Raw genomic sequence first — 24,480 nt, forward strand, 5'->3', positions numbered from 1 at the left:
TTATTTTATTTTATTTTATTTTATTTTATTTTAGAGACAGGGACTCACTCTGTCACCCAGGCTGGAGTGCAGTGGCACAACCATAGCTCACTGCAGCCTCAACCTCAACCTCTTGGGCTCAAGTAATTTTCCTACCTCAGCCTCCCAAGTAGCTGAGACTACAGGCATGTAAAAGAATGCCCAGCTAATAATTTTTTTTTTTTTGAGAGGTGAAGTCTCACTATGTTGTGCAGGCTGGATTTGAACTCCTGAGCTCTTCCTCTGCCTTCTAAACTGCTGGGATTACAGGTGTGAGCCACAGTGCCTGGCTGGAACTATACAATTTTTTTTTAAAGCAGATATGAATTGTCTTAGAAAACAGCAGCAGCAAGAAAGCCAGAATTATATATAATTATCTGAAATATTTTTGTTTGAAACAGACGTTTTCTCTGTCCTACAATAATTATTCAGTGATTTGAGAACTGTAAAGAAGTTATAGACAGAATACTGTAATAGCTAAGCAGAATGGGCATCTAATTCTGCCAAACATGTCGACGGAACAGTATTATGTTTATCTATAGATAATGCTGAAGCCACTGAAAGCTTCCAAGACACAAAATTATATTTTAGAATAACTTTAAAAGTTATGGATGAGCAGTTAGGAGGATGATGAATAAAACTAGATGCCATGTTGTCAGTTTGAAAGCTACATCTATAGCCTACTATAGGAGAATAAGGAAATGGTCCAAAGCAGTGAAAGAACTGCTAGAAAGTGGCTCCCATTCAAACACATATAATTATCAAGTTGAATTATTATGGTTCTTTTCTAATATTTCCTATCAAACAAACCATAGCAATATGGGGTGACGTCTTTGGAAGCATAAAGGTTGAGTGAACCACTTGTTATTTTTGCCACATCCTTTTGCATTTTGTTATTTTGCCAATATCTTTTTTTTTTCTTTTCCCATTAACACACTTGAATTTTGCTTTGAGGGAAGTGGTCTTCTCCCATTAGGTCCAGTCTAGTTAGGAGATCAATCAAGAGGATTTGCTTCCCTTCATGTTCTTCAATTTAGACCAATAAGATATGTTATATCTGAAATTTGTGACAGAGCAAGGAGTAAACAAGAAAGAAAAAGAAGACTGACAGGGTTTGGACCTGTTTTATCCCATCAGCAGTACCTGATGAGTTCTTTGTTGTTGCTACCAGGATTCCAAAAGCTGCTAAAGTTTTTCTGGTTTCTTTTTAAATAAGCTATCCTTGTATCTTCTTATATCCTCCAAGAAATTATTTTTTTCCTACATTAGCTAGGGTGAGCTTCTGTTCCTTATAACAAAAGCAACTTAAATAATACAAAAGTATCATAAAAAATGAGTCAAGACATAACAGGATGAAAAACCAGGCCTCTTAATAATCAATCTAGAGGCTTTTCTACCATGTCATGCTACTTCTAAATATTGAGCAAGAGAAAATGTTCTTCAAACATGAGAAACATAATGTCTAATGGAAATGTGTTCTTCAACACTGTAATAATATAAAGAAGGATATAGTAGCAGGTTTAGATCCCAAAAGATATTGGTAAAGAACAAATTCAATATTATACATGCTAGGACTTTATGTTAGTATGACCTACCTTAGCCAGTTATGAAAATTATATGAAAATCCTGAACAAATCTAATGCAGTTGTGGGAGTCTGGTAGTGATGGATCACATGGCAAGTTCTTGGACCTTATCATCAAAAGAGTCTGGGAATTTCTGAGCTCTCACTGTTGCTGCAAAAAAAAAAAAAAATACATTTTGTGGTTTGTGCATGAATTAAAGAATCTTCAGTCAAGACTTTAAATTGGAGCTTTTGCAAATAATAAAAAGCCTAGTTAGTTAAAATGTAAAATCATCTTCCAGGTTCACTGAGTGTGCAAGAATAAAATTTAATGGAACCGGCAAGCTTCTTTCTGCTTTGTTTGTTTGCCCCCAAGTTTAAGTGATGATCAGACTCTTCAGACTGCACTTTGATCCCTCTGGCTTCTGGAAGTGAAAGAATTCTTTAATTTATTTTTGCTAAGTAGGAAGCATTGCTTTGTCCACAGTAAAAATCAAGCAGAAACGTGTAATACAGAAGCTATTCAGAATGAAGAAGGATGAATTCGAAGAGAAACAAATCAACAGACTGAAAAATCCTGAAAGCTGACACATATCAATGGTGAAAACATTGGTAGATTGCCAGAAAGTATTTTGGCGGAAGATATTCAAATTTAGAAGAGCTAACTTTAGAATGAGGAAAGGCAGTTAGCTAGAGAAAAAAGCAAAAACAAAAGTGAATAAAAAAATTGGAGTTGATTTTAAGATGAGACTTCATAGTCCCTTTGTTTTCATGACAAAAAAAACCCCCAAAAAAAAGAGTTAAAATCTTTTTACTTGCTGAAGAATTACTGAAAATGAAAATCCATTGTAACTAAGCAACAACACTATGATTTCTCTGATTTAGTATGCTGTCATATAATCAACAAGAGAAAATAAGAATATTGTAAATAAAATGTAATTTTACTGATCCTGGCCAAACAGATCTGAAAACTACAGGCCACATCCTCCCATTGATCCATTCTCCAAAGCTCCACGGATGGAGGTAAGACACTAACAGTCTTAGCTGAAAACTGCTTATCTTCACGATTCAGGATGGCAGGAAAGCAGATCAATATGTCTAGATGTGTTCTTTAAGTATGCAATTAATTTATTTAAGATATTTTTCATTAGTTGAGTTACAGAATAAATAATTTGACAAGGAGGTTTTGAATTAATTGTGAAACACATGTAACAGAAGATAGCACTAAAATGCAATGGAGTAATCTAACAGGCCAAAAAAGAGAAGACAAATGAAGCTTCCTTGATGACCAAATAAAAAAACATTTGAATTCCTATATATTGAGTTATTGTGCTCACAGATAACATTGTTTTACTTTTTGCTTATCTGGATGACAATCTGTTGGTAGAGGAACAATGGTATCTTATAAATATGTCTTGTCAGTCTTCTAAATTTCCGTTGTGAAAAACATTACTTTTATGAGCTATGGAAAGTTACTTTAATAACTAAATGACATAGAAGATAATAGATATATACCATATGTTATAGATGCATTCAAAGTACAAGTAAAAGTTTGTATGATTAAATTAGAAGATAAAACTAAATTCTACACCAGAGAAGATTAAAAAATGGTTAGCTTGAAAACCTGAATTGGCATGCATTTCTTTCTGTAGACATTCAGCCTTCTTGTGACTTATTTCTAAATTTATTGAAGCTTTGCTTCAACAGAAAATATTTTGAATTGCTGATCTTTCTTCTTAGAGAATTCCTCTAATTCCCCAGTAATCTCTAAGTTTGCTTTATCATAGACATGAATTTCAATGCAATATTTAATAACCATCATCATCTGTATAGGCAGGTGTCAACTATCAGGACAAAAATGGGATGACTAGAATTGACCATCCCTTCAACTTGTATCTTTTTTTATGATATTAAATTTCTATAAGATATTGATGACCTATGCATCAAATTTATCTGTGTTACATAAGAAAATCAGTTTATTAGGCAAGCAGGCTGAAAGTGGGTTAGTTCCTCTGCGTTTTACTCTTATCATAGTGTAGACAGTGACATCTACTTAGAATACTATTTTTTAACATTTGGACCATTTTTGACATAGATGAAAAAGATGTGAAAAAAAGGAGCACAAGTTCCTAGACATAATCGAGCTTTTTCTGTTATAAATAAATTATTAAAATGACGACATCACTTTAATGACTCAAAACTGTACAAACAAATGTAAGAGACAGTAAGAATTAAAGAAACACAAACACCTCGACACTACCTTCATCTGTGAGCAATTAGGATTTGGCTCAATCATGACTTTATTGGTGAGGAGACTTCCGTTTAGGAATTTCTTCTGGTTCGTAAGCATTCAAAACTTTGGATTTACATAGGAAAGTCTTTAAATATAAGACTTTACCAGAGAAAAGGTATTCATGTATATATCCTGTATATGGGTATATATAGATATGGGAGATATATATATATATATGTATATCCCCTATGGATTCATGGGCATTGATTTTTTTGATTACATATATTTATTTTTTTTGATTTTATATATATACACACACATACATATAATAAAAAGAAATATGTATGTGTAGTTGGCCTTCTGTAGCCATGGGTTCCACATCTGCAATTTAACCAACCATGGATGCAAAATCTCTGGCTACAGAGGGTTGACTAAGGCACGTGAGATTCCACGAATTTTGGAATGTTTGAGGGTCTTAGAACCAATCCCCCATGGATTGCGAGGGACAAGGGATGACTGCATCAGCAATGTTAACTCAAAACCCCATGGGAAACAACTTTGTCAAATAAATACAGCGTGTATCAGATGTTTCTTTTGCATTTAGTATTGTGTGATCCATTCCTTTCCAAAGTTATTAGATATTAGCACTTTCCCCCCACTTCCTTCATTAATGTTTTCTTCCCATACACTTGTAATACAGTTAGAGTCTCTTGTCACAATCTGCATTCCATCCTGGGATCCTCTGACCTCCTAGATGATTTTTTAAAATATTCACATACATTAAGTTTCACTCCTGTACTATAAAGTTCTGAGTTCTATAAGTTTTTGGCAAACACATAATGTTATGTACCTACCATTACAGTATCACACAAGATGATTTCACCCCCTAAAAAAAGTACCCTAATTTTTTTTTTACCTATTTGACCCTCCTTCCCTTTGACTGAACCCCAGGTAGCCACCAAACCTTTTACTGTCTTTATAGGATTGTCCTTTTTCGGAATGTCATATAATTGGAATCATAAAGTATGTACATTTTCAGCCTTTTTACAATTAGCAAACTGCATTTCAAGATGTTCCACATCTTTTCATGTCTTGAGAGCTCTTTTATTTTACTACTGAAGAATATTCCAATGTATTGATGTAACACAATTTGTTTATCCAACCACCTATTGAAGCGTATCTTGGTTGTTTCCAGTTTTTGGTAATTATGAATAGTTAAACATTCATATGAATGTGTGTACATAAGTACACACATACTTGTGTGTATATAAGTATTCATATCATTTGAGTAAATACCCAGGAGTGCAATTACTGTATATAGTAAGACTATGTTCAACTTTGTTTAAAAAATTGAACATTTAAATTAAAATATATTAAATATTGAAAATATTTTTTAATACTACCAAAATGTCTTTCAAAGTGGCTAGACTGTTTTGATTTCTCTTTTTAAAAAAATAACTTCAACTTTATTTTAGATTCAGGAGGTACATGTACAGGTTTGTTATACAGGTGTACTGCATGACACTGAGTTTTGGGGTATGAATGATCTTATCACCCAGGTAGTAAGCTTAGTACCCAATAGGCAGTTTTTCAACCCTTGCCTCCCTCCATTCCTCCTCCTTCTGGTAGTCCCCAGTGTCTATTGTTGCCAGCTTTATGTCCATGTGTACCCAGTGTTTAGCTTCCACTTATAAATGAGAACATGTGGTATTTACTTTTCTTTTCCTGCATTAATTTGCTTAGGATAATGGTCTCCAGCCTGTATCCGTGTTGTTGCAAAGGAAATGCTTTCATTCCTTTTTCTGGCTGCATAATATGCCATGGTGTATATGTCCCACATTTTCTTTATCCAATCCACCATTGAATGGGCATCTACGTTAATTCCATGTCTTTGCTGTTGTAAATAGTGCTTCAGTGAATATACAAGTGCATGTGTTTTTGGTAGAACAATTTATGTTCCTTTGGGTGTATACTTCAGTAATGTGATTGCTGGGCTGAATGGTAGCTCTGTTTTAAGTTCTTTGAGAAATCTTCAAACTGCTTTTCACAGTAACTGAACTAGCTTGCATTCCCACCAACAGTGGGTATGTAGCGTTTCCTTTCCTCCATAGCCTAGCCAGCATCTGTTCTTGGTTTGTTTTGCTTTGTTTTGTTTTTTACTTTAGAAAATGGCCATTGTGATGGGTGAGAGATGATATCTCATTGTGGTTTTGACTTGCTTTTCTCTGATGACTAGTGATGTTGAGCATTGTTTCATGTTTGTTGGCCACTTGTATGTCTTGTTGAGAAATGTCTGTCCTGTCCTTTTCTCACTTTTTAATGGGTTTGTTTTTAGCATGTTGAATTGATTAAAGTTCCTTATGGATTCTGGATATTAGACCTTTGTCAGATGCATAGTTTGGAATATTTGCTCTCATTCTGTAGGCTGTCTGCCTACTCTGTTGATAGTTTATTTTGCTGTGTAGAAGCCCTTTAGTTTAATTAGGTCCCACTAGTTAATTTTCATTTGTTGTTTCTGAGGACTTAGTCATGACTTCCTTGCCAAAGCTAATGTTTAGAATGGTATTTCTGCCAAGGCTAAATGTTTAGAATGGTATTTCATGGGTTTTCTTCTAGGATTCTTATAGTTTGAGGTCTTATGTTTAAATCACAAATTCACCTTGAGTTAATTTTTGTATACAGTAAAAGATAGAGATCCAGTTTCATTCTTCTCCGTGTGGCTAGCCAGTTATGCTATCACCATCTAGTGAACAGGGAGTCCTTTCCCCATGGTTCATCTTCATCAGCTTTGTCAAACATCAGATAGTTGTAGGTATGCAGCTTTATTTCTGAATTTCCTATTCTGTTCCTGAATAGAAACAGGATATTTCTATTCTATATATGTGCCTGTTTTTGTATCAGTACCATGATGTGTTGGTTACTATAGCCTTATAGTATAGGTTGAAGTCAGGTTAACAACGAGAATTAATTGTTGCTCTTCATTGTCATCAGAATTGTATTGTCAGTTTGGGGGATTTTACTCAGTCTAATAGTTATAAAGTGGTGTTGCATTGTTGTTTTAATTTGGAATTCCCTTATAAGAAATAATTATGCACGTCTTTCATATGATTATTTGTCATGTGTCTATATTCTCTGGTGAGGTGTCTAGATATTTTGCCCACTTTTTCGATGGGTTATATGTTTTCTTACTGTTGAGCTTTAACAGTTTTTTATATTTTGGATACTAGTCCTTTATCTGACATGCAAGACAAAGGAAACCACATCATAAAGTTCACAGGGATAAAATTCACAAGGCAAAGAAGATCAGAAAATGGATCTGGCTAGGATATAGGGCTAGCAAACAGGGTTCCAAGAGAGAAAACGACAATAATAGAGATTTTTTTCATGTCAGTATATATGACACTTGTTTAAAATTAAAAATATAAAACTAATGGGGACAAAGGTTAAACTTTAAGTTTGAAAATCTTTCCCTTCAACCATGGATTGAATAATGAACATGAAATACACACCAAGGAACACTACAAAGCCATAAAAAAAAATGAAGTCATGTTCTTTGCAGCAACATAGATGTAACTGAAGGTCATTTTCCTAAGCAAACTAATGCAGGAACAGAAGACCAAATACCACATGTTCTCACTTATAAGTGAAAGCTAAGCATTGGGTACACATGGATATAAAGATGGCAACAACAGCCACTGGGGACTACTAGAGCGAGTGGGGAGGATGGCCAGCAAGGGTTGAAAAACTAACTGTTGGGTATCTGCTTATTACTTTAGTGACAGGACAATTCATGTCCCAAACCTCAGCTTCACACAATATGCCCATGTAACAAACCTGCACATGTACCTTCTGAATCTAAAACAAAAGTTGAAGTTATTTTAAAAAAAGAAAGAAAATCTTTCTAATCACTAATTCTACCATTTTGCTATTTTTGTCTAAATTCAAATTTGTTTAGGGTCTGTCATATAAGCACCAAAATTTATGTGGCACATGTAAACTTACAAACTGACATTTGTAAACATCATCTAAATCCATAAAACTTATTTCAAAATAAATTTACATAATATGTAAACAAACAAGTTTTCAATCAAAGTTTAATCAACTTATTATTAAATATCAATATAAAACTGACATTCCCTCTAATTTATGTAACTGCTGATCAAGAAAACCTCTAATTTACTTGTGGTTTCAAACCTCATTTGTCTTCTTCAAGTAACTGGAAAATATGCTATAGGCAAAAATGATTAAAGTCAACTTATGGAGTATAATTTATTTCAACTTGAGAAAGGGCATTTTAAACCAATTAAGCCTAAAATTATGTAGGTTCTTTTTAAAATCTATGCTAACCTTTTTTAAGCTTTCGAATACACTTAAATGCTCTGATCATATTATGTGGCCAAAACATGCTAACTTTTAAAATACTTAAATATGTCTAATTATTTTTTGATATAAGTATGCCCAGTTTTATGTCTTAGATATGACTGCCACTTGAGATAAGGTAACCACATAATTTACCATCCAAAGAAGCGCAGTTTTGTGAATAAAAGAAGACAATAGTGGCCAGGCACGGTGGCTCACGCCTGTAATCTCAGCACTTTGGGAGGCCGAGGTGGGTGGATCACGGGGTCAGGAGATCAAGACCATCCTGGCTAACACAGTGAAACCCCGTCTCTACTAAAAATCTAAAAATTAGCCGGCTGTGTTGGCGGGCGCCTGTAGTCCCAGCTACTTGGGAGGCTGAGGCAGGAGAATGGCGTGAACCTGGGAGGCAGAGCTTGCAGTGAGCCGAGATGGTGCCACTGTACTCCAGCCTGGGTGACAGAACAAGACTCTGTTTCAAAAAAAAAAAAAAAAAGAAAGAAAACAATAGTAATAATAATGATAATAGTAATCATGAGATAATGGACATAAAGCAGTCTATCCTGGGCAAATCTGCACAAAGGGTTAAACCTAACCTTAATTCAAAAAAATAAGAGACAAACATTACCAAAAGTACCCAAAACGTTATGAAATACCCAGCACCACTGGTGCTAATATAATAAAATTTCTATTATGTATAGTAGATTCTTAATAATTCATTTACCAATGTACAGATCTTCACGTAGTTAAAAGTGACAACTTTATCTTACCCTGTTAATAAAGAGTCAGAAACTGAAAATAAGGCAGCTGATTTTTCTTATCTTATGGAACAATTTAGAAATATATTGAAAGTCTTCAAAGATTATCCTACTCCAAACTTATCCACTTAATAATTTCCCTGAAAAGGTACCATTAAAAATTAATTATTTAAGACCACATTTCTCAAAGTCTGCTCAAGGCATAACAGATTGTCCAATACTACTGGTTACAGCAGAATCTTAGGAAAATATCCTATTTTGGACTAAGACTTTCTGATATAGACAAGCAAAATCTGTTTTTCCTTTTATGGAAAGTAAAAGAGATGAATATACCTTAACCCCTTGCTTGTTGTTCATAAGAAAGGGCAAGACAAAGTACCTCTTTTTAGAAATAGATATGTATCTGCAAGAAGAAAGGACAAAGAGCAATGTCTGAAAGTTTTCTTCTTAAACCTCCTCTTTTTAGAAATCCTGACTTTGTTTTTTATATTTTTAAAAAATTTGGGAGATAGTTTCCCAAATAGATGAAGATCCAAAAAGATAAAGGAATACTGAGTTTTACAATAAGTGCACAGTAACCTGGGGATAGAAAGGTGGGGAATACATTAGCAGTTAACAGTAAACAGAGGAAGTAGCTGCAGCGGCAATTTGCCAAAAACTTTTGCTTAGCAAGGAGATTGCTGGGAAGATGTTTCCGTTAACTACTGCTGCATAATACACCACCTCAAAACTTAGTCGTTCAAAACAATTATTTTACTGTTGTTTATGTTTCCATGGTTTGACTGGGTTCAGTTGGGTGGTTCTGACCTGTATGATGTCAGCAAGGTGGGGTACAATCACCTGGGGGTTTAGCAGGGCTGAAAGTTCAAGATGGCTCATTCGCATGGTTTCCAGCTGCTGCTGTCTATTGACAAGGGACTCAGCTAGGTTCATGGACCAGAGTGTTCTCCATGTGGACTTTTCATACAGATTTGGCTTTTCCACAGCCTGGTTACCAGATTCTAAAGGGCTGGAAGTACAAGCTACCTGTTGTAGGTTGGATTCTCAAGAAGATTCTGCGAAGTTTTATGTACAAGATGTTTATTAGGAATCACCACCCGAGGAAAAAAGCAGAGCAGGATTAGGTAGAGAGAGAAGTCAAACTGTGATGTGGCTGTTTAACATGCACGCTTGTCATACATAGGGACAAAATGTTCAGACCTTTATATGCTCCCTTTGTCCTGAGAGTATGATCTCAGGTAAGCCAGGTCTCTACAGCTGAGGTACTTGTTGAAGGAGTTCAAGGCTTTTTGCTGTCTTCATTCCTCACTGCTGCACAACAAGTTCTTTCCTAAGGAGGGGATCTGAGCAGCATATCTTATATCTACCACACTACCAATCCTCTTAAATTCTGGGCCTTTGAGTCCCAAAGCAGCAATTTTACCAGTTTCATAGCCATTTGACTGATCAGAGTTAGTCACAAGAGCAGCCCATAGTCTAGGAAAGGGGAGATAAACTGCATCACTTGATACTAGGACTAACATGCATGTACAAGAAGGGGAAGAATTTGGAGAGGCATTCCAGATTCTGCCCTCTGGCAGTAACAATTCTCATACCAAGTACAATCACCACATCCCAAGATCCCCACAAATTCCCATTCCATTATGTATCAGCTCATATCCAACACTCCTGTCATCTATTGACAGAGGTAGATGCAGATGGGGGAGACTTTTCACAGTCCTCAGGAGCAATTGTGAACTAAAAAAATGAAACAACACCAATAAAATCATTATCTGACCTGTACAATATACAAGAGTGGAAAAGGGTCATGGCAGCCGCAATAGAAACCTCCAATCTCCAACAGTGAAACAGGAGTCCCACAGCAGTTACTAGTTCATAGCAATTCTGAGATCGAGCAAGACTTGTCACCATTTTCTTTGTTTCAAGGGGCAGAAAATATTTCTTTATTAGGGTCAATTTCTGCTACATAAGAGTGGTTCCCCATAGCTCTGCCTTCTGAGTCATCCTTCTCTTTCCATAAGAAATGGAATGTGTTTGCAGTGAAATCATGTTCTCATAGGAGATTAATAACTCATGAGGTCTTATTTCAATTTGAACTACTTCTGTCTCTTTTACTCCAAGTTGTTAAAATTTCTTTAAAAATTTTTAACCTCCTGTCTATACCGTTATTTTAAAACAGACTCTTTAGAACACACTCCTCTCTACCTTGGCCTTAGAATCAAGGTGCTATGGGGACAATACTTTTACATTCTTAAAAATCTCTTTTGGGATTAAGAGGCACTCCCTTAAGACTGTGAGAAACTCTGTTGTCTAGGTGAGAGGTCAAAGAAGGCAAGTCCTTAAGATTCTAAAAGCCCTATTATCTATATGAGAGTCTAAGGGATAATCCCTTTGTCTTTCTGAGGACTGTACAAAGGGCCTTCCAATTACACCCTGAACTGATCTTCACTTTCACTCTGAGGCTGTTCTGGTACCACTCTGAATCTGATCTTTGTCTCCAGGTTTTTATTTATTCTGGAAAGTGTTTGTGGGCTGAAGGAGTTAGATAAAATAATAATTTATGTTTCAACCTACAAATACTGGTTCACATGTGTTTCTTCTAGATCAGAGGTGGGTAGACTTTGGCCCACAGGTAAAATGCAGACTGTCGCCTGCTTTGGTCAACAAAGTTTTTTGGAACACAGCCATACCCATTCATTTACACATTGTCTAGATATATTTTATGCTATAACTACAGACTTGTGCAGTTGCTAGAGACACCATACAGCTTGAAAACCCTAAAATATTTGCTATCTGGTCCAATACAGAAGATGTTTGCTGACTCACACTCTAGACACTGGTTGAAAATTGAACAGTTCCTTCTTTAGTTTATTTTACCCTATTAATGATCATACACAACTAAAAGAAACCAGTTGGCACTTTCAACATTCTGTGTAGATATCTCATTAGCCAAATACAGAGGTTCATTAGATATATTTTCTATCTTTTATATTGCTGCAAGTTACAGCATTGTCAAACATTCTGCCACTCCTCAATAGGGCAGAACAGAGTCACCTCTCCCCCAGGCTCCAATAACAATTTCCTTGCTATCTTACAGCTGCCATTAACTGTTTCTTTGAGGCTCCTTTGGCTGATAGCCACTGACTGGTCCCAAAGTCAATGTCACATATTTTAGGTTTTTGTTACAGCAGTGCCCCACTTCTAGTTATCAATTTCTGTTATAGTTATCTATTGCTGCAAAAACTCCGCAAACTTAATGGCTTAATGTAACAACTGGTTTATTGTCTATCATGACTTAAGGTTAACTTAGCTCAGATGGCATCTTCTATTCCACATGTCAGCTGGGGCTACAATCATCTGGAGTCTCAATTGATCTGAAATGCTTAATATGTATGCTTTAGTTATTAATTGCTGTACAATGTGTTACTCCAGAACTTGGCAGCTTGAGAATACAAAAATTTGTTATCTCACAGATTTTGTGGATCTAGAATCCAAGAGAAGCTTAACTGGGTGGTTCTGTCTCAGGGTCTCTCCTGTAGTTGAGGCAAGCTATCAGCTAAATTTGCAGTCATTTGAAGTAAGAGAGACTCACTTCATGGTGGCCCTCAGTTCCTCACCAAATAGGCCTCTCCATAGGCTACCTGAGTGTCCTCAGAACATAACAGCTGGCTTCCCCCAGAGAGAGTGATCTGAGAGAGGGCCACCAAGATAGAAACCACAGTGCATTTTATAATGTAATCTTGGAAGTGACAATCATCACCTCTGTAGTATTCAAACAAACTAACACTGATACAATGTGCAAGAGAACTACACAGGGATGTGAATACCAGGAAGCAGCCTTTATTGGATGCCATATTGGAAGGCGGCTACCAAAATTACCCACTCATGGGGTTGTCAGTGCTTAATATACCTAGAATGCCTCTGTTCTCATCTTTGTGATTCCTTGGTCTGCCTTGGGCTTCTCACAGCATGCAGGCTGAGTTCCAGGAAGCAGCAAGTAGAATCAAAAGTTTTGACTATCTGTAACCATTAAAAAGATGGTTTTTATAATCAGTCCCTTCCTTTTGGGTCTGGCCAATTACGAGTACAGAAGTCCTTCAGAATCCTGCAAATTTAACTCTATGTGGTTCAAAAGCTGGGAATCACACAAGCCTGGTAGACTACTCAAATTTCCATTCCTAGCTGAGAAGAGTTTAGGACATACAACATAACGCTCTTGGTATGAATGCTCTAGACATTTATGTTACTCAGATGGAGCAAACAGCTACATTGTATACTTTTTCTTTATGATTAGCAGCCTGCTTTGGGTTCAGATTCACATTCTAACTTCCTGTTAGCGAATCCTACTCAGCCTTCCAGCTTGCCTAATCCTAATCTACTTCTCTTTTCTAGAAACATACCTATACCCGTGGCTTTGACTGAGGTCTGATTTGAACTCAGATGGGCTTCTTTGGCATTAAATTTGGCCATTTTTTAGATACCACTACTAGGGTGCTTTCATCGGTCACATTACTCTCCATGGATAGCATTAACTCAGCTCCTACCTGATACTGTCATGCTTCAGATGCTGTGTTCACCCACCTTGGAGTCAGTCCTCAAACCCCTGTTTTAGTCAGGCCTGACTTAACAGCCTGTCTTTAATGTCCTGCCTTTAAGGAAAGCACTGTACTAAATCCTGCTTATTTAAAAAAATGGAAAACTGTTAATTTAGGTGTGATGTTGGCAGGGACCTTTTTTTTTTTCACGACCCTTTGAAAAACTAAAATTGTATGGAGGGTTACTCGTAATCTACAAAAGTTAACACCAAAAGCCAGCAGCATGGCATTTTGACATTTGGTGCTAACATCCTAAGCAAGGCTACATTTTTTTTCTCTGTTCAAAACACTCTTCCTATGGATTTGTGTGCCCCTGGCAGATTTTTTTCATCATGTAAAAAGCACTATGAAAGTGTTTTCAGAGTTTGGTATATGTTTGAACTTTCAGCTTTCAAAAATCTATCTAATTGCTCTCATTTTTTATCTCTTCCATTAAGCTAAATGTTTCATATCATCACTCAGAACCAACCCAATAACGATCTAGATTGCCAATACTCCCATTACTCATTCAAGAATGCTCATTAGTCAGAAGCTATGGCGTATTTTTAATATATTATTTTCAATAGTAGTATCATATTTTAATACAGAATATGGTACTATTTCAGATGCAAGGTGTTTTGTAAACATTAATCTTCAAATATACTGGTACTTCATAAACCTAAAAATGTAAATGGAGCTAATAAAACATTGCCCAACTTCTCACAAAAATCATCCAAAGCAAAATTAGGATATCACTTATTTCATCTCTATCTGTGTCCCTGAACAACAAAATCAAACTTTTCTTAAGGAACTATATAGGCTACTCCACAAAATATTATTCAACCTATTTCATGGGCTGCTCTTTGTCAGGATTATTATTGATGGCTTTAAAATAGTTTTATCTGTGAAATATGGAATACATGGAGAGGAATATATAAAACATGTAAGGACAAGTTATAGTGCATTAACATGAACACAGACATATCCATTATTTGGGTTAAGAAATAAAACACTGCCTGTTAAAAGCCCTCTACTTCTTGAGTACATTTCTCTGTCTTCTACACTATATAGAGATAGTGGAGAAGAGAACGTCACAATCCTGAATTTCATATTAATCATTTCTTAGGTTATCTGTATATTTTTACAACCTATGCATGGATTCTTATAATTTCCATCAACTCTTCACACTTTGCCTTTAACATGAATTGTACTATTCTGACTTGCTTCTTACATTCAATAATATACTTAGAGATTCATCTTTGTTGACGCATTTGGCTATGTTTCATTAGTTTTCTCTGCTCTACAGGATTCTGTTGTATGAATATATTAGAGTTTATTCTTTTATAGTTTACGGATACTCCATTTTTTCCTTTTTTTCCTATTACCACAATGTTCTTGTAAACATCCTTTTACCTGCTTCCTTATACATATACTCAAATGGGCAAATGCCATCGATTGAAATTGCTGGGTAATAAACACAAAAATGTTTGACTTTACTTAGTAAGCTAGAGCAGTGGGAATGGGCTTGGACAACCTCCACAATCTTAGCGGTTAAAACATCAAAGGTTTATTTGTTGCTCACGTTATGTTTTCATCTTAGATAGGGGGTTGAGTAGGGAGAGTCTCTCTCTCACATTATCCTTCCTAAGAATACGCTGCCAGTCACCACAAGAAAAGGGGAAACACCTCCTTAATCACTCACCAGCTCTTAAAGTCTCCCACTTGAAAAGTATACAGGTTGCATAGTCACATTTAACTTTAAGGGGGTGGTAAACATTTTAGTGCAAGCCCAGAAAAGAAGAAGAAGAAATATCTGTGAACAGCCTGAATGTCTACTATAAACTATTTTCTTTTATAAATTAATTTCAACTTTTATTATAGATTAAAGGGTACATGTACAGGTTTGCTATATGGGTAAACTGCATGATGCTGAGTCTTGGGGTCCCAACCATTCTATCACCCAGGCAATACACAATAGTACATAACAGGTGGTTCTTCAGCCCACATCTGCTCCCTCCCTCTGCTGTCTTGTAGTCCCCAGTGTCTATTGCTTTCTTCTTTACGTTCATGTAGATTCAATGTTTAGCTCCCACTTACAAGCGAGAACATGTGGTATTTGGTTTTCTTTTCCTGCATTAATTTGCCTAGGATAATGGCCTTCAGCTCCATTCGTGTTGCAGCAAAGGACATGATTTCATTCCTGTTTAGGGTGGCATAGTATTCCGTGGTGTATATGTACCACATTTTCTTTCTCCAATTCACTGTTGATGGGCATCTGGGTTTATTCCATGTCTTTGTTATGGTGAATAGAGCTGCAACGAACATATGGGTATATGTGACTTTTTGATAGAATGAATTATTTTCCTTTGATTATATACTCATTAGATTGCTGGGTCGAATGGTAGTTCTATTTTGTTAGTAAGTTATTTGAGAAATCTCCAAAATGCTTTCCATAGTGACTGAACTAGTTTGCATTCCCTCCAACAGTGTATAAGCATTCCCTTTTCTCCTCAGCCTCACCAACATGTTGTTTGTTGAATTTTTAATAATTTTTAATAATCTGTTGAGATGGTATCTCATTGTGGTTTTGATTTGCATTTATCTGAAGATTAGTGATGTTCAGCATTTCTTCATATGTTCATTGGATGCTTTTATGTCTCCTTCTGAGAAGTGTCTGTTTATATCCTTTTCCCATTTTTAATTGGATTTTTTTTTTTTGCTTATTGATTTGTTTAATTTTCTTGTAGATTCTGGATATTAGACATTCATCAGATGCATAGCTTGGGCATATTTTCTCCCATTCTGTAGACTGTCTGTTTTACTCTGTTGGTAGTTTCTTTTGCTGTGCAGATGTTCTTTAGTTTCATTAGATCCCACTTGTCTATTTTTTGTTTTTGCTGCAATTGCTTTTGGGACTTAGCCATAAATTATGTGCCCAAGCTTATGTTCAGAAGAGTATTTTCCTAGATTTTCTTCTAGGATTTTTATAGTTTGTGGTCTTACTTTAAATCTTTGACTCATCTTGAGTTAATTTTCATATATGACAAGAGGTAGGGGTCCAGTCTCATTCTGCATATGGCTAAACAGTTATCCCAGCACCATTTATTAAATATAGAGTCCTTTCCCCATTGCTGATTTTTGTTGATTTTTTCAAAGATCAGATTATGGTAAGTGCAGAGGTTTATTTCTGGGTTCTTTATTCTGTTCTCCTGGTTTATACATCTCTTTTTATACCAGTGCAATGCTGTTTTGATTTACTGTAGCCTCATAGTATAGTTTGAAGTCAGGCAATGTGATGCATCTGGTTTTGTTTTTTTGTTTGTTTAGAATTGCTTTGGCTATTTGGGCTCTTTTTTGGTTCCAAATGAATTTTAGAATAGATTTTTCTTAATTCCATGAAAAATGACATTGGTATTTTGATAAGGGTAGTGTTGAATCTGTAAATTGCTTTGGGCAATATAGCCATTTTGACTCTATTAATTATTCCAATCCATGAGCATGGGATATTTTTCCATTTATTTGTGTTGTCTCTGATTTCTTTCAACAGTGTTTTGTAGTTCTCCTTATAAAGATCATTCATCTCTTTCGTCAGATGAATTCCTAGGTATTTCATTTTCTTTGTGGCTACTGTAAATGGGATTGTGTTCTTGATTTGGCTCTTAACTAGAACATTATTGGCATATAAAAATGCAACAGATTTTTGTACATTTTTTGTATCCTGAACCTTCACTTAATTTGTTTATCAGTTCCAGGAACCTTGTTGGCAGAGACTTTTGGGTTTTCTAATTCTAGAATCATATCATTTAAAAAGAGAGATAACTTGACCTCTACTTTTCCTATTTGGATGTCTTTTATTTCTTTCTACTGCCTGGTTGCTCTGGCTAAGACTTCCAGTTCTACGCTGAATAGGAGTGGTAAGAATGGGTATCTTTGTCTTGTCCCAGTTCTCAAGGGGAATGGTTCCAGCTTTTGCCCATTCAGTATAATGTTGGCTATGGGTTTGTCATAGTTGGCTCTTACTATTTTGAGGTATGTTTCTTCAATGCCTAATCTGTTGAGGGCTTTTGTCATGAAGGGATGCTGCATTTTATTAAAGGCTTTTTCTGTATCTACTGACATGATTGTATGGTTTTTGTTTTGGGTTCTGTTTATGTGGTGTATCACACTGACTGATTTGTGAATGTGTTGAACCAACCTTGCATTCCATAAATAAAGCCTACTTGATCCTAGTGAATTAGCTTTTTAATATACTGCTAGACTCAGTTTGTTAGTATTTTGTTAAGGCTTTTTGCATCTATGTTCTTCAGGGATATTGGCCTTATACACCTACCAAAGAAGATGAGAGTACTATTGCTTCATATCCTGACAAATCTGTTATTATCAGATATTTACATTGCTTTAATCTGATAGATATGAACTCTCTTTCTATGGCTTAAATTTAATTTTCCTGATTAATAATGAGGTTGAGCATCTTTTCATATATTACGTAGTAATTCCACTACTTGAAAAATATTTTAAAATTTCATTCTGTTTTGTCTACAAAAGTATAGCACTTGTCTGAAAATAATTGCTCATTCTATATGGACTATTAAACAACATACTAAAGGGTACTATAACTATTAGTTCAGCAAATATGGTGATTTGGGTACATTTAATTTGAAGATATTGAGAAACACTGATCTAAAAATAGTAAAATAAAGGCTACACATCATGATATAGCTGGCTTCACTGTAAAGTAAACTTTGCATATTTGACACTTCCTGAGTAGTTTGCATCTGTCTTAATTACAGTGAATGTATATCTGAAAGCTTCTGAATTCTTACATATCAAGGATGCAATTAATAGGTCATTAAAAAGTAGTAGGAATTCATTTAACAAATACTTTTCAGACATATATTCTGGCCATGTATTGTGTTGAGAAATGAAATGAAATGATGACCTAGCCAGATACAAGCTCTGGTACCTTGGATTTTATAATCTAATAGTGGAAATACATTTAAATGTCTAGTATGTTTTCTGTGGAAGCACTCAATCTATCTGAACTATATTTACTGGCCAGACCAATGTTCATTTTTGATGACATTTTTATCAGAATTAAGATGCAAGAAAGAACATTGTAAGATACCATAAGGTAAAATTTTGCACATCTGGTTGGGAACATCTCAATATTTTTCATGATCTCCAGCATCTCCACCAAATTCTCAAAACAAAATAAAACAGAACGATGAAACTCAGAAAATTAAATGTCTATGCCAAGTAGCCTATCTCAGAGGCTGGCTAATATGTTTTATGAAATCAAATAAAAGATATTTTGGTGATTTCAGCATTTTTGGAGGCCCAGAACGATCAATTGACGCCAGGAGTTTGAAACCAGGCTGGGCACCACAGTGAGACACCATCTCTACCAAAAAAAAAAAAAAAAAAAAAGGAAAACATATTAACCAAGTATGGTGGTATGCCTGTGGTCCCCACTACTCGGGAAGCTGAAGTGGGAGGACCACTTGAGCCCAAGAATTCAAGGCTCCAGTGAGCCATGACTGTGCCACTGCTCCAGTCAGCCTGAGTGAAAGAGCAAAAACTTTTCTCTAAAAAAATAAAATAATAAAAAAGATATTTTGCAATTTTTAGGTAATGCAACTCCAGAAAGCTTGAAATCTCTACTTTAAGGTAGAGATCTTTATTTCCTTGTCCTACAGCAGCTGCCATGGACAAAACATATTATTTTCTACCCTATCATTCACCTGAGACTTCATGGTGGAAAGAGCACAAATATGGCTGAGGCATCAAGATAATTTCCGACTTCAATGGTTCCATATATCTCTTTCAGAATTAAATATGTTTTAAGAAGGGAGGGAACAAACAGCAAAGTAATCTCTAGTTTAAGTAAACTGTTTATTAAACTTCTAAGTATTTTCATCTTCGGCTGGTTAGTAATTGAACAATAGTTTTTAAACTACTATGTGTGACTTCCTAGTACTTTGCAGAAGAGCCTCTGGGATTCTGCATACATTGGACTTAAATTTTTGAGTTTTGTGTAAAAATACTTTGATCATTCCAAAGTCATGTTAAGAGTGTATGACATAAACATCATTTTAACATGTTAAAAGCAGGATGCAGTGGCTCACACCTATAATCCCAGCACTTTGGGAGGGCCAGGCAAGAGGATCACTTGAGGCTCGAAGTTTGAGACCAGCCTGGGCAACATAGTGAGATTCCATCTCTATAAAATTAAAAGAAAATTAGCTGGGTGTGATAGCACACCTATAGTCCTAGCTAATTGGGAGGCTGAAGCTGCAATGAGCTATGATAATGATTGCACTCTAGCCTGGGGGCCAGGGCAAGACTCCATCTCTAAGGAAAAAAAAAGGATTTTATAACTTATTTTTATTTAAAAAGGGGCTCCACTTAAAGCCATAACACATCCATCTAATTTAGCTTTTATTTTCAGTGTTTGAATGTCTAAATAGCTTTCTTAGTGTTAGGGTGAAATATTTGAGGAATTTTAACTATTAATAATGGTGCTTATTAAATATTCCATTTAGTTGGTATTCAAATTTAAATGGAATACTTTTTTCTGTATTTTCTCTGTGAAGAATATATAACTCAATGCTTGTCCTTGTCTTTATTTGGACATTATGCCAATCAAGGGTTGACATTTACTCACTTCAGAAAGCTTAAGGATCTAAAAGCTATAAAAACATACAAATTCTGATAAACACGCTTTTAAAACAGGATGCTAAATTTGGGTGACAAGGAATCCAAAGCCTTTTTTATAAATCCAGAGGAAAATTTTATTTTCATTCAATATTAACAGTGCTAACAAATTGGATAAACATATTCACTGAAATTGCAGGTAGGCAACATAATAAGTGAAGTAGCCCATTATAAGTGTGAGTGGTGGGAATCAGTTCAAGGGCCACAGCCTATGCCCTGACTAAACAGACAGCTGCTTTTCAGCTTTGGCCAAGCACTGCTACATGTGAATGTGGAACCAGAGTTCCTAGATTATGTGATTTTCATAAGAGCACTGAAAACAATATTTTTTAAACATAAAATCTACCTATGCTGAAATGTTAGCTCAAAATGGAGACAGTGCTGGTAAAATAAAACAAGGCAGCTAGCCTTTAACCTATCAATTGTATAAATCAAACTCCCTCAAAATTGCTTCTACCTCAAAATTGCCTTGGCAAAACAATTTGGATCAACAGAATGATACATTTTGGCCTCTATATAATTGATTCTGGCTTGCAATTATTTCAAATAATTTCATTTTATATGTATCACAGGGACATAATATTTGTCTGCATTATGAAAGAATATATTCAATATCTAAATCTACATAAAGAATCCAGCATCACACGTCATGTGTGAGTGACTTAAGTATTTACAAATTTTTTGAGAAATATCTATTTCAATACACTTTATTCTTCTTTCATTGACTATCAATAATATATTAAAATTAATATATTATTGTAAGTTAGTATTCTCCCATAAAGTAATAGATTTAAATTTAACTCTTCAAATCCTCAGAAAAGAATTAGAGATAAAATTTCCTTGACTTCTTACTCATATTTTATATTTTCAAATTACTCTTATAGAAAGTCAGAACTATAAGGATTCTCAAAATGGTTTAATAAACTCCTTTATATTATAGATGAATAAGGTCCCAAAAGGTGAAGTGCTTGTCCAATGTCACAGAGATAGTCAACAAAAGGGCTGAGAATGCAAAGAGCAAAAAGTTAAGACATAGCATTTAATACTCCAAATTGAGTTATGAAAAGATTGAAATACAGAAAGACCATGTTAGAAAATATACGATATAGAGAATGTTAAAATATATACAACTGGTACAGATACAGACATCCCTGAGTGAACTTTACTAGGAAGTCTTTAAAAGGGAGATCTACAGAAATAACTTTTTAATTTAGGTCTATGAGGTCTACTGAAATAACTTTGCCCTTATTTTCATTGGATATCTCCTAGTATTTTGGTTATTATTATACATGTTGGTAGAGCAGTTTTCAAGTTGTTAACCTAAAATGAAAGAGCTCTAGATGGGTACTGTTTGTGAGCATTTGGGGAATTTCAAAAAGGCTTGTGGTGGTAGACAGAACTAGTGTCCTGAACTTCAATAGTAATTAAACTCAGAATCTGTCATTCATCTCTGCTTTGCAAATAAGCTGAGAAATTCAGAGATTTCTCATTGACAGAGAAATAAGAATTTACTGGGCAGTTCAATAGAAAAAGGGTTTTAGAAACTGTAAAAGATGAGAACACTGCTTCTGGCTGTCAGAAGAGCTGACAGGATTCAGACAGGTTCCAGCAGGGAATTATGGCATTTTCTGTCAGAACCACAGAGCTGCTTGAGAGACCAGGACTGGATATTAATGTAGCCAGTGTGAATTTGCTCCACATACTAAGTTGCATACTTCATGTTCTAAAAAAACCTCAAATCATATTTCAAATTCTCTCTCTTTAGAGTAGTAAAAAAATTATACTTTTTGTATTTAATGAAGGGGACTCTTTTTCTCCCTAGAGATATCCAAGGATCTAGTGGAGTTGTAGTTAGTACCTGTTCAGAAATTGAACATAAGGATGAGGATATGGGCTGGTCTTTACTTAATGGGAATTGTGTCTTTACCATTACTCCTTATGCTCCATGATGGTGTTATTGAGGCTAGTCTTCTACTATATGTTGGGCACTGGTCTACTGACAGGCTCGTTAAATCCACCTCGGTAACAGCACTTGCTGAATATATGCTCAGCCACAAACACCTATAGCACTGCTCTTTAGTTGCAATGCTAAGAGGTTGGTCTTTTCCAGCATGTAGGACTAACTTCACAACCAATTAGCAAAAATAATTCAGACAAAGGATGAGCTAAGTAGGTGAGAGGTAAAAAGAGATCATAGGATCGGGGTGTGATGAAGGGTTGTGCTAACAAAATATGCAATCTTTGGGATTAGTTGAGGGAATATAGGAACATGTCTATGACTCACATAATTGGTTTAAAGTATGAAAACTTTATAGATTGAAACTGGGGTTGAGGAGGGAGAGCTGGAAATAAATCTGCAAATAAAACTGAGAAACTTATTACCTAGATGTGGGGATATCCCAAGTCTATCTCCAGCTAACAACACTTGGATAAACATGCTGCCTTGGCATATTTGAAGTAAGAAATAGGAAGCAAGCCTTGGTGTTCCATAAACATGTATTAACGAAGCCAGTTCATGGATACATTTTAGTTGTTAGTACACAGGGAAGAGACTAAACTTTAATTTTTCTATGCTTTCCATTTTTTGTTAGTTTCTACCTAAGTTCTATTTTTAAAATTCTTATCTTTCCTTAGTTTAGGAGGCAAAATGTTTTGTTAGACCAAAGGCAAGGCATAAGAGAAATTTTAGTTGTTGTGTAGTTTAGCATGGTGGGAGTAACTTTCATTTTAGCTTTGCATTTTAGAAAGAGCTAATAGAGCACAGAGGTGAAAATGTAGAATGGAAAAGTCTGGAACACTTAAAATATTTATCCTTTGTCATCCCAGGCTTTTCCCTTATGTAGAGTAGCAGGACTTCTGGGGAATAGGGCATAAAGACTGCATATAAAACTATATATCAGAATCCTACTATGAGTGCCCAGGAATTTTTGGAGGCTCTGGAACATACCGTTAATATAGACATAAATGACTTTTTCAAGATAAAAGAGAATCCTATCATTTCTTTCCTCATCTTTATTCTCCATTTTTTGTCTTCCTCCATTAGTACCAACAAAAACCTTTTCTAAATCTTCATTTAGAAAGAGTATGCTAAAAGAGCAAAGAAAGAAGAAAAAAAAAGGAAAATAAAAGAAATAGAGTATGCTGATATTCAAGTCACTAGGAAGTTATACTACTGTATACTGGACTCTGATACCTTCCATAACTCATAAGAATAGTTAACATTGTACTGGAACAACTGGATTTCCACATGCAAATAATGAAATTGGATCTCTGCCTCATACCACATACAAAAATTAACTCAAAATAAATCAACAACCTAACTATAAGATCTAAAATCATAAAACTCTTAGAAAGATACAGGGGTAAATCTTCATGACATTAAATTTGGCAATGGAATCTTAGATGTGATACAAAAAGAAAAACAAAAGAAAAATAAGTTGGACTTTATTAAAATTAAAACTTTTATATATCAAAGGACATCAAGAAAATGAAAAGACATTTAAATTGGGAGAAAGTATTTGCAAATCCTATATCCAACAGGGCACTAGTATTCAGCATATGTAAAGAATACTCACATCTGAACAACAAAAAGTCAAAAGCCCAGTTTAAAAATGGGCAAATAACTTGAAAAGATATTTTTCAATGAAAATATACAAATGGCCAATCAACACATAAACACATTTTAAAATGCTTAACATCATTAGTGACTAAGGAAATAAAAATCAAAATCCATAGAGATCCCACTACACACCTACTGGTATAATTATAAAAACAAAAACAAAACAAAAAGAAGTGTTAATGATGGACGGACAGAAATTGGAATTCTTGTACATTGTTGATAGGAATGTAAAATGATGCTGCTTCTGCGTAAAACAGTTTGTTCTTCAAAAAGTTAAACGTAGGATTACCATATGACCCAGCAATTCCACTGAGTATGTATATATCCCCCCAAATTGAAAATAGGCATTTACAAAGATGTTTGCATACCAATGTTCCCTGTAATATTATTCACAATGTCTAAAAGGTTGAAACAACTCAAGTGTTCATCAACATATATAAATAGTTAAACCAAAATGTGATATTACCTATGATGGAATGTTATTCAGCCATAATGAGAAACAAAGTTCTTACATATGCTACTACATGGATGAACCTTGCAAACATCATGCTAACTGAAATAAACAAGGCATAAATTTGCAAATATCGGACGATTCCACTTGGATGAAATATCTAGAATTGGCAAATTTGTCTGCATGAAGGGA

General features: G+C 35.1%; 1 long non-coding RNA gene across 1 annotated transcript in view; it reads right to left on the reverse strand.

Annotated features, from left to right (window-relative positions):
• Nucleotides 1-24,480, reverse strand: part of LOC109023288 (uncharacterized) — a 59,960-nt gene that overhangs the window by 25,226 nt on the left and 10,254 nt on the right. Inside the window, exon 2 of the long non-coding RNA XR_008671563.2 lies at nucleotides 1,614-1,752. This is a non-coding gene — a long non-coding RNA (uncharacterized lncRNA). The remainder of the gene's footprint in view (nucleotides 1-1,613; nucleotides 1,753-24,480) is intronic.

The sequence above is a fragment of the Gorilla gorilla genome, chromosome 15 (genome assembly GCF_029281585.2).
Source record: "Gorilla gorilla gorilla isolate KB3781 chromosome 15, NHGRI_mGorGor1-v2.1_pri, whole genome shotgun sequence".
Taxonomy (NCBI): domain Eukaryota; kingdom Metazoa; phylum Chordata; class Mammalia; order Primates; family Hominidae; genus Gorilla; species Gorilla gorilla.